An 11,713-nucleotide genomic window follows, 5' to 3' on the forward strand; every position below is an offset into this window, starting at 1 on the left:
ATTTGAAATATTTATAATTTGGAATGATGCATGCAATACTTATGCCTTTTATTATGATAATATATGTGATGTATTGCATATGATGTGAATCATGAATGCTTTAAATGATAAATGTCTTGATATCATGATTGATGATTTTGTTCTATGCATAAGATTTTTAAAATTATGCATAATGAATCTTGTAATTTACAGATTATCGATTTTTTTTTTACCATAATGAAAGTGCCTTATTGATCCTTGTCATAATAAATCTAGCACTTTCGGTTTTAAACATGATACATGTTTTTATTTGACATAAAAAAAAAAGGGAGGCATGCTTGAATGAAATAAATCACATGAATTGAAGTAACTAAAAGAGAAGAACATTTTTCTTCTTGAAAATTATTTTTTCTATATTATTGATTTTGATGAATCTATTTGTATTATTTTTATGAATCTCATGGATTATGAAAATGATTTGAATTTAATGGATTTTATTGAAATCATGATCTTGATTTCTCACAATTTTCTATTGAATGAATCAAGTTTGTTTTCTATTTAAAAGGATATTTATCAAAATTTTCATGGTCTTTTAGTATTCATGATATTGATAATTATATTTTGAAACTCTATGTAAATCAAGATTCTTCATCATGATTCTCTCGTTTTATAAAAGAGGAGATGTTCTATGTGAATCATAAGATTTTATATGCATGAATTGAGATTCTTTTTGCTATTAACTAGCAAGAAACTTGTTTTTGTAAACCATGACATGCTACTTGACATCTTGATAATTTATAACTTGAGTTTTCTTTTTGAATCAAGATTGTTTCCTATCATGTTTTCTATCTACAAAAGAAGAAATTTGTCAAAAATGATATATGTCTTTTGACATTCATTTTTCATCTTTATTATTTACCCTTATCATGATTTGAATATTATAGTAAAGAGAAATGAATTACATGATTGTATTGTTATTCCCTTCTATTTGACACTGACAAAGGGGGAGCAAAACTTGCTAGATAGCAAATTTGCTAGCTTGCACAATTTGAAAAGAGGCAAAATAGTCCATCTTGCACATCTCAAAAGATGTAAAATTTTGCTAACTTTTTATGTGCAAAAGTTGATAGCTTGTATACTATAAATTTGCATACCAAAAATACAATCTTGTTTATCTCAAGATGCAAAACATACTAACTTGCACTTTGCAACGGAAGCAAAATTGCTAGCTCAAACATTGCAAAGGAAGCAAAAATTTGCTAGCTTACAATTTGCATATTTCAAGAAGCAAGAGTTGCTTTCTTGAACATCTCAATATTGCTAGCTTGCATGATGTAGAACTTGCTATCTTGAACATTACCAAAAGTGCTATCTTATATGCTGTAAAACTTGTATATCTAAAACTTGATAGCTTGAATGTCCCAAGCATGATGCATTACTTGCTAAATTTTCTATCTTCAAAATTGCATGATGATAAAAATTTAATATTATGTTTTTCATGCAATGGTTTGAACCCATATAATAAACACATAAGAGTAGCTACTTCTCCTTTTTGTTGATGACATAGGGGGAGAAGTATATTGATGACTTCATGCATTGAATTAAATATTTTATATATTTGCATGATAGTTTAAATGTTTTTCATAACATGTGATGAATGTTACTTGGATTTGGGATAATCCAAGTGTTCTATCAATGGCATATTGATAGGGGGAGTTTAGTTAAACTCCGGGGAGTTAAGGTTAACTCCGTTAGTCATCAATTAGTTGTCATCATCAAAAAGGGGGAGATTGTTGAATCTCGGATTTTGATGATGAAACTAATTGATTGTGTTTAAATGTTTGACTACATTTTGAGTGATACAGGTCTACTCGATCAGGATTAGACAATTAACGCAGGAGGAATTGACGTTGCGTCGGAGGAGATCACGTCAGGATATTGGATGGCAGAAGGCTTCGGGCGTCGGGCATCGGGCCAAGGAGAGCGAAATTGCGCCAAGGATATCGGGGTTGCGGAGGTCAACCGCCGATTGGGCAACAAGCTGCAAGAGAGGACGATGCACCGAAGAATCGGATGAAGCGCCAACCAATGACGTGCCGGGCAACAGAATGTCAATTTGCGTTATAATAATTGTCTAGATCGGAGTAGAGTGTTTGCTTGTGTGTGCAGGATTAACTACGATAACCAAAAAACACAAAGCGAGAATACCGGAGTCAAGTTCGATGGACGTTTAAGAGTCCGAAGAATCGTCGGAGATGCTGCCAGAACCAACCGAGAAGAAATCGGGAACCTGTCGGAATTTTCGGAAGTTCGCCGAAGAGATCGTCGGAGGTTCACGGAGATCACCGAGAAGGCTCGGCTACTCATTAAAGTCATCACAAGTTCGGGAGCTTGCTAGAAGCCCGTCAGCAGAAAGTTCGTCGGAAAGCTCGCCAGAACAAGACTCGACGTTCGCGGTTGAAAATTTGCTTAGGATGTGTTTTGGTTATGTAGTCCACTTGTAATTAGGATTAGGATTAAGAGATAATCCTATATCCTGGTTAGGGGCCAACTGGGCCCAAAGTCAGAGTTGGTTTAGGCTAAAAATTAAGCTAAACCAGCGAACTAGAGAGCCAAGATTGAAGCCCAACTAGTGGCTGAAAACACTGTAGTCGGGCTGAAAACACTGTAGGCGGTGGCACCGCCTAGCTGGGCGGTGGCACCGCCCACCACCCGAGAGCTGGGCGGTGACACCTCCTGGCTGGGCGGTGGCACCGCCCAGCACCCGAGCCCTGGGTGGTGGCACCGCTTGGCTGGGCGGTGGCACCTCCAACAGCGGGAACCCAAAGAGAATTCAAATTTTGAAGCCCAAATTTGAATCCTCTTGAGGCCTATAAATACCCCTCAAATCTCAGCTGAGAGAATAACTTTTTTGAGCAGCAAGTGTTTGAGAGAAAAGCCTTAGAAAAGTGTTAGCTTGTCTTGTTTTCAATTTGCTAGTGTTCACCTCCTTCTTTCTTGTTGAAAATCTGTAAGAGAGTGAACCGCTTGTAAAAGTTGTAAGAGGGGTATTCACCCTTCACTTTCAAGAGACTTGCTAGTGGAAGGTGGGAGCCTCATCGAAGAGGGGCCTCGCAAGTGGAGTAGGTCATTTGACCGAACCACTCTAAAAATCGGCGTAATCTCTGGTTTGCTTTTTATTATTGTCATTTACATTACTGCAAATCTTCTTACTGCTTTAGTTCCTTATTACTCTTGCTGCGCAACTTTAAGAACACGCCTTCAAGTTAAATTTCTCAAGTTTTGTTCTTAACATACGAAAGATTTTTTTATTAAAACCGAAGTTTTAATCCGCTGCACTAATTCACCCCCCCTCTTAGTGCCGCTCCGATCCTAACAGCGAAGCTGTCGAGGAAGCGGATGTCGAGGGCAGTGCTGTGATCACTGCAAGGAGGAAGAGTTGCTGCCTTATTTCTATCACTGCGTGGGGTGAGAGCCCCAGGGGCTGGAAGGCGATGACATCGGTGTGGTTGTAGTTGCTATGACCCAAGGGAGCAATCACCGAGCAGCTGGGGTTGAGGCTACGGTGATGGCAACCGACGGCTGTGGTAGAGGATGTAGAGCAAGGGGGAGGCGGCGTTGAAGCGATCGGGGTTGAGGCTGCGGTGGTGGCAACCGACGGCTGTGGCAGAGGATGCATAGCAAGGGGGAGGCGTCGTTGAAGCGACCGGGGTTGAGGCTGCGGTGGTGGCAACAGGCGGTTGCAGTAGAAGATGCAAAGCAAGGGGGGAGGCATTGGTGTTGTGAATGCCGGTGGAGAAGAGGAATCGGTTGTGGCGTAGTTGGGAACAAGGGCAATTGGTGAGTTGCCCTATTTCTACGGCAAAAGATGCAGAGTAAGGGGGGAGGCAACGGTGTTGTGAATGCCAGTGGAGAAGAGGAATCGGTGGTGGCGTGGTTGGGAACAAGGGCAATCATCTATTTCGATCGTCGCGAGGAAGTTGATGCCCGAGGTCGAGAGGTAGTGGTGGTGGCGTAGTTAGAAGTAGCATCACCAAGGGTCGCCGAGGGCTGGGATCGACGAGGGGGGAGGTCTGTTGGCCAGAAAACAGTGGTGATGGCCCTTTCTTGCTCAAGCAGGATGAGGTGGTCTGCTGGCCGGGAAACAGCGGCAATGTCGGCGTGGGGGTCGCCGAGGGCTGGGATTGACGAGGTGGTGGTCCGTTGGCTGGGAAGCAACGGTGGTTGTGGTCGCTAGCTAGCGAGCAATGTACTTTGTTTCGCTGGTCGAGCTTCTTTCTCGCTTGAGAAGGATGCGGCTATAGAATTTTTTTTTTTATGATGATGATAACTGTAGCAAGAATGTCGAGGATCGCTGCTCTGATACCAAATAATAAAACCCTAGGGTTTTATCATAGAAGAAAAGTGAGAAAAGGGGATGATCACTTCGAGGGGATCAACCTCCTTGATCACTTCGAGGGGATCAACCTCCTAGGGTTTATCAAAAGACTGAATAATATTTTATTCCTTGTCGAAAAGAAATAGTTACATCCCTATTTATAGAGTTCCACCCAAAGTCCATAAGGACTTGGATTCTTAATAATAAATAAATATTAAATAAATTTCTATCCGACTCTTATCGAACTAAATAAACTCAACAAAACATTATTCAAAAGCTTAGAAAATAAAGGGATCCTAACACTATTTCAATACCTCTATGTTAGTTCCCATTGGTCAATGGAAAGATAATTTGTAACTCTCATAAATGACATTCACTATTATGTTGTAGGGCTCGTGCAAATTATGTTTTCCTTTGCATCCTTGATAGCAACATTCATTTGCTCGACCTTATCTTCTGACTTATCGGGTTCTCTCAAGCGAATATGAGCTATAGAGTAGTTCAACTCTTTAGCCACTTCGCTCATACTTTTATATGATTAAGTCCTCCCATGGGATTCACTAGTACTTGTACTCGAAATCTCCCTCAATTGTACACAACCACATATACTAATGATCAAGGCTTTCATTCGATATAAAATTTGATGCACATATAGAAGACATACCTTTGCGGTACTATAACATTCACTCATTGAATCCATAACTCTTCTTGTCATCATGTTATTTACCGAAATGGAGCTCCCACTAATTTTGATCATACCTTCTTATATTAAGTTTCTCACGAGACTTCTCCCGTGTGTGTTGCATTGCCTCGAACTATTCCACTATGATCTGCTGTATTATGTCACCTTCTAGTGATATTTCTATTGCATTCTAATCTTTGTGGGATGAACTCGGACTATAACATCATAAAACCTTTGCCACCTCTAATTGTGTTTATTTATTTGACAATCAATCTTCGTCTATCTACTCTCGAGTCACTTATGGATGGTAGTTCTATAATGTATCATCTTAGTTAATTATGGGAAATGATGTATTATTGTATGTGAAGAATTTAGTTTCATGTCTTATAATTTGCAATAAGGAATGCTAAAATTATATCTCAAACTTTCACATTTGGTGGTAGGCTTCTTCGTCGTGACTATAAGCAAGGAAGGAGGAGGTGTGACTCATGGGGTTTGAGGATGTAGTGTCTACGTAGGAAGACAGGCTCCGACAGATTCAATAGTGAAAAAGGTAAAAAAATCTTTTCACGTGATCAAACGAAGTTGTGAGAATTTTTGAAAGTTGGATTGCTTATATATATATATATATATATATATATATATATATATATATATATAGTATCGACAAACCCTCGTTGCTCGGTTCCCATCCTAGATAAAGTCCGACTGTGTCGCCGAGCAAGGAATGACTGGGGCTCTTGACTATCGTCTGAACGCCTACTCTCCGTAATTCCTCCCTTCCTCTCTTTCCTCTTCGTGGAATTCTGCTGACCCTGTTCTCTTTGATGTTCATGGTAGGGTATCGATCTCGTTGCCGGCGGCCGGAGCAAGAAGGCCAGCTGCATCGCCCCCAAATCCGATGATGTCTACCTCAATCTCCTCGTGATGGTCAGCCTGGCTTGTTGTGATTAGTTTGGCGATTTTAGCTTGATCCCTTTCTTCTTGTGCTTCTTTTGATCAACTCTACAGGTTTCTGGTGCGGAGGACCGGGAACAAGTTCAACACAGTGATCCTGAAGCGGCTGTTCATGAGCAAAATCAACCGGCCGCCCATCTCCCTCAAGAGTTTCATCACTTTCATGCAAGGAAAGGATCAATCTTTTTTCTTCGTTCTTATTCTTTGCCAAGTATTCTTCATATCTTTCTAGGCTCGAGCCGCATTAATGTTCCGGTTGGAATTAGGACGACAAGATAAGCCGTTGGGACTGTGACGGATGATAAGAGAGTGTCCGATGTGCCGGCATTGAACGTGACGGCTTTGAAGTTCACGGAGACGGCTAGGGCAAGGATCCTGAAGTCTGGAGGGGAGTGCTTGACCTTCGATCAGCTCGCCCTCCGAGCTCCTCTTGGGCAGAACATGGTATTGGTTACCTCTTATTTCTTAGTTCGATCAGTATGGAAATGATATCATAGAATGCTAGTATTGTCTTCTTTATCTGTTTAGTTCATTCTTCTTTTTCTGTTTGAGTGATCACTATAATTAGCAGACATGATTTCTTGAACCCTTGTGAAATTGCCATGACTGGAGTGTGCTTCAAATCTGCATCTACCAGTGTTTCCAAAGTTGTGAACATTGACCGTTTGCTAGTGAATTATGGAGAATGATGGCATTATTGTATCTCAAGAATTTACTTACATGTCTTACAGTTTGCAATTAGGAATGCTAAAATTATATAGATGAACTTCTGATTTAGGACTTTAATTTTCTGGATATCGTTTTCTTGTTGCAGTTTCTTGATCTTTAGCAGTATAAGTTGTTCTGAGTTCATTCAAAACTCAAAGTTACTCAACTGCTGTTGCTCAAGGCTTGTAAAAATGGAAATGGCCCTTTGTAAATGACCTTTTGTTGGTATGGTTGAAAATTTCTGATGTCACTATCACCAGTCCTGGCTACTCCATGTCGAGTTTCAGTCTGTTTGAATTTTGAACCTAATCACGTTGAATACTGCCCGAGTATGGGTATTTGCCTGAATAATCAGTTGGCTTCAGTATTGGATCAAGGTTGTTCCTGCTCAACCTTTCTGCAAACCATGCCATAGAATCTTCAATCCCTTTAGACTGTTTTGATCAGTCAACGAGTAAAAGGAGCTTTTCCTAGTGCATATCCCAAAATTTATTACCTTAGCAAAATTCCCAAATATTTGGTAGGTGTAATAAAGTTCAATTTTGCTTTTGCACTGTTGCTAAGGAAAATTGCTTTTTTCTTTTGGATTTGATCTTTAGTCTTGTTTTGGTTCCCGATGATGCCTATGTTGACCATGCTAATGCTGAAATGTTTTGATGATGATTCGTTGTACGTTATGAGGGAACACTTTCCTTTTTTTTTCTTTTTTCATTTGTGTATGTCAGGAACTGCAACATTGTAGGTTTGTTTTTTGGAGTTTTGTGGTATATTAATTTATTCTACCGTTACTTATCTTTGGTTGCAATGGAGCTGGTAGGTTTTGGCATGTAACATCGGCTTGTTCTTGTTTGAGTCAGTTCAATATGCTTTTGGTCTGAGATAGTGTGTTCATGTTTCGATTGCCCTTGCAATGATGATATTGATTTTAATCCCAGCTCATTATGAGATCTTCCAATTTTTTGGAACATCAGAGAACAGACACCATAACACAATATCTGAGCAATATACACCATAACTGTATTAATCCAAGCTTCTCCTTTTTATTTGAAGAGTCTTATATTCATGGAGTAATGAATATTTGTTAAGCTTCCTCTTCTTTTGTTTATGGTGATGTCATGTAACTCTTGAGAGTACAATCTTCTTTGTTTTTGGAAGACTAGTGTTTGTGATTAGTATCTTGATGCCTTTTGATCTAAATGACTTTACTTTGATGTAATTACTTTCTGATGTATGCTTGCTGCAATATATCTCTGGCATTCAACCAGGCAACCAAATTAGAGTTGGGTGTGTCCTTATTCTTACGTGTGGTGACTTGTTGCAGACATCATTAGAAAATTCCTCATCCAAGTGATTACTTCTAAGGCGGGATTGAGTTTTTATGTTTGATAAAGCATTTGAAAATAAGGATCAGTATGACTGACTTCACATTTGAAAATATATTCTTTATGTTCAGTTCTTCCAAGGGATTGAAATTATATTTGAGGGAGTCAATCCTCTTAAATCTTGAGGTATGTTTTTGTGCATATTGTGACTAGTGAAATATCTGTAATGCAGTGCATGTTGTTGGAGAATGCAATTACAACATAGAAACTTCTCTTCGTGTTGGATTTTCTGCTAATAAGAGGAGCTTTTTCTAGTGAATTTTCCAAAATTTATTATTTTTTACCAAAATTGTGAACTAAGTTCATCTGATACATTGTGGTTGGTGAGATTTTAATGTTTTCTATATTTTGATATCAAACATATGGTAGGTGTAATAGGGTTTAATTTTGCTTTTGCACTGTTGTTAAAAAAAACTCATTTTTTTTTCTTTCGGATTTGATTTTTAGTGTTGTTTTGGTTCCTGATGATGCCTATGTTGTACCATGCTAATGCTGAAATACTTCGATGATGATTTGTTAAACTTTATGAGGGATCCCCTTTTTTTTAATAGCAAAAAAAATTGATGGTAGCAAAAGTCTATGAAATCAATCTCAAATAGTTGAAACTCACGGTTTTATTGTAGTTATTGTTGTTATTATTTTTTTGTGGCAGGAACTGAAACAACACGGTTTTTTTTTTTTAACATTCAATGATGTTATACATGCTCCATTATCTTTGGAGTAGACATTTTGCTTTATCACAATTATGATATTGACATGTAACGGTCTGGTGGTTCTTGTTTTAGTCAGTTCAACATGCTCTTTGTATCAAACTGTGTATTTATGTTTTCATTGCCCTTGCAGTGATGATATTGTTCATAATCCCAGCTCATTATGAGATCTTCCATTTTCTGGAACATCAGAGAAAATACATAATGACAATATCTGAGCAATATAAGGTGCAATATATATATATATATATATACATATACGTATGCGCGTGTGTGTGTGTGTGTATATATATATATATATATATATATATATATATATATATATATATGTATATATCAAATGAACCGATTTGGCTCGGTGAATCAATTCAGTGTAATTAAACCAAACCAGAATTTTGACCCAATTAGATTTAGACCTATATTCTAAAAAAATTTATATCACAAATATCATTTTATATATTCTAAACAATTGAACCTATGCACAAGTGGCTTTTTATTTTTTATTGAAAGATGCCCTAGAGGAATAACGACTTCACATGCGGCCCTATTTTTCTTAATGAGAAGGATATGCATTGATGCATACAAATCAACAAAGGAATCATACAAATAAACAAAGGGATTGTTAACGAAGAAGGATGACAAAAAAATAAGACTCATATCCGCAGAGACAAAGGAAGGGCGGTGAACTCGTCGAGTTTGGGAAGAGATTTTAGTAGGATTTTTGGGGCTTTTGGGTTGAGTTAGTATTTTTTTAAATTAAAATTGGTTGGGTCCGAACCAGTTAACCGAATTGAAGAAAAGTATCCTTCCAAATTGAAATCATTTATAGCATTCAAAACTGAATTATTAATGAACCGATTCGATTCAGGTTTGATTCGGTTCGGTTTTTTGATTTGATTTGAATACCCATAGCGACTGCAGCTTTTTCTTTCCAAGGGATTGAAACTATATTTAAGGGAGTAGATTCTTTTAATATTGAGGTAAGATCTTGTGCTTACTGTGACTGGTAGAACATCTGTAGTGCAGTGCATTTTGTTGGACAATGCAATTGCATCATAGAAACGAGTCTGGTGCTACAGTATTTTAGCTTTGAGGCATTTTTATTTCTTTTTTGACAGAATGATGCATTTCCTATGAACTCTTTGCATTGCTATGGACTCCAGGGGCTTGATACTGTGCCATGGATTCACTCAGGATTGGTTTATATAGCTTCTTAACATTTGTGCATTGTGAAGGAGCATTTCTAAGTAAAAAGACTCTCAGTAGTGGCTTTAAAAATATTCAGGATTGATTTACTCAGGATTAGTTTATATAGCTTGTTAAGATTTGAGCATTGTGTACGAGCAATTTAAGTGAAAAGACTCTCAGTAGTGGCTTTAAATTGTTCTCCGATCTAGCTTGTTCTGTCTATAGGTTCTCTTGAGAGGCCCAAAGAATGCCTGCGAAGTTGTTAAACACTATTGGTAAAGCTCCTGGTGTGCCGCACAGCCATACAAAGCCTTACGTACCCTCTAAGGGGAGGAAGGGCCAGAGGAAGAAGAAACAGCAGTGGGTTCAGCGTCCGAGTCAGTTGAGCTGTTCTTGAGCAATAACAGTTCAGTCAATTAGGGTTTACTTTTACTGTCGTGTGTTGTAGAATTGGGGGATGCAGCAACTGAGGATCTCAAGGATTTCTTACTTGTTTCGGGTTTCCATCTGAATCATGGACATTCAGGTCCATTCGATTCCAATCAAGGTGCATGTTTTCTTGGTACCAGTGGAGGTGAGTTGCTGTGCTTTCAGTTCTCACCGATATATACATCTTTTGTCAGATGACAGAATTCATGACTCACCTATATATACATCTTTTGGTGATCTGCAAGTGAATCATCTTCAAGTCTATTTAGAACAAGTAGTTAAATGTACAGGTGCAATTAAACTCTGCAATCATGTTTAAAGGAGTGGGGAGAATAACACATTCAGCAGCTTCCATCTTTCGTCGGCATATAAACACATTCAGAGTGTGGAGGATAACACGTTCAGCTCCTTCAGCCTGAGACCTTGCGATGATAGCATATATAACAAACACATCCTGAGAAAAGTGAAGTAAGAACCAGCAACCAAGTGGTGTGATCTGAGAAGCATAGAGAATAAGTACCAACTGTTTCCTCGACATAATCCAACCGAGGCAGCAACACCCAATCATTCATATCGATTAAGATTCCTTATTCTTAATTATCTTCTTTGGAGCTCAAGAATCAAATGCCTTCATACCCAACCAGACTATGCATGCTAACCTCGAAGTGGGTTGGTTATCTGTATGATTCTCGAGAAATAAATGGAGTGAGTGATTCACCAGCCTTCATTTCTATGGGCTCTCCTGACCTAACCTCCTCACCCACGCTCTCACCGTTCCCCCACCGCCTGGCCGACTCCCGAAGCATTCCCGTCAAAACACAGCTTGTCTTCATCGATGGAGAATACAGAGAAAACAACAAGAAATAACAGATGGGCAGAGTGGAATTCCAAGAACTCATCAACGCAATTGAATACGAGTGAACCAAAAGGCCTTTCAACATCTCCCTCTCATTCGCCACCCTCGTCCTCTCACCAAACATCACAGCTCACCCCTCCCATGGTTTCTGTCTCCACCATGCTTCCGTGGACCCAACCGGCATTCCCAAGTCACCATCTCCCTCTCATCAGCCATCGAAGAGAGAGAGAGAGAGAGAGAGAGAGAGAGAGAGAGTGCGAGTGCGTTACAATGTTTAGTGTAAACAGATGTTTATGTCAAAAAGTGATTGAGCAACGCCAGGCTAAAGGGCATGATTGAAGGTGTGGGGGGCCACCTCCTCCCTGGCAACCCACATGCGACACGCAGTCCCATGCACCCACTCTACCCCACCGCTCTGTTTCGCTCACGGCTACAGCCGCAGCC

General features: G+C 39.2%; 1 long non-coding RNA gene and 1 other non-coding gene across 3 annotated transcripts; both read left to right on the top strand.

The window, feature by feature from the left end:
• Positions 1–5,701: 5,701 nt before the first annotated feature.
• On the top strand, positions 5,702–10,657 carry LOC103971486 (uncharacterized). Of its 2 annotated transcripts, none has more exons than XR_010481192.1 (4): positions 5,702–5,807; positions 5,880–5,969; positions 6,051–6,440; positions 10,210–10,657. It is a non-coding gene; the product is annotated as an uncharacterized LOC103971486 (long non-coding RNA). The 2 variants fall into 2 exon arrangements; XR_010481193.1 differs by lacking the exon at positions 10,210–10,657 and adding an exon at positions 8,026–8,164.
• Positions 7,314–7,391, top strand: LOC135597855 (small nucleolar RNA snoR53Y). Its single transcript, XR_010481446.1, has one exon. It is a non-coding gene; the product is annotated as a small nucleolar RNA snoR53Y (small nucleolar RNA).
• Positions 10,658–11,713: the final 1,056 nt, after the last annotated feature.

This window comes from Musa acuminata, chromosome BXJ1-11, assembly GCF_036884655.1.
Source record: "Musa acuminata AAA Group cultivar baxijiao chromosome BXJ1-11, Cavendish_Baxijiao_AAA, whole genome shotgun sequence".
NCBI lineage: Eukaryota > Viridiplantae > Streptophyta > Magnoliopsida > Zingiberales > Musaceae > Musa > Musa acuminata.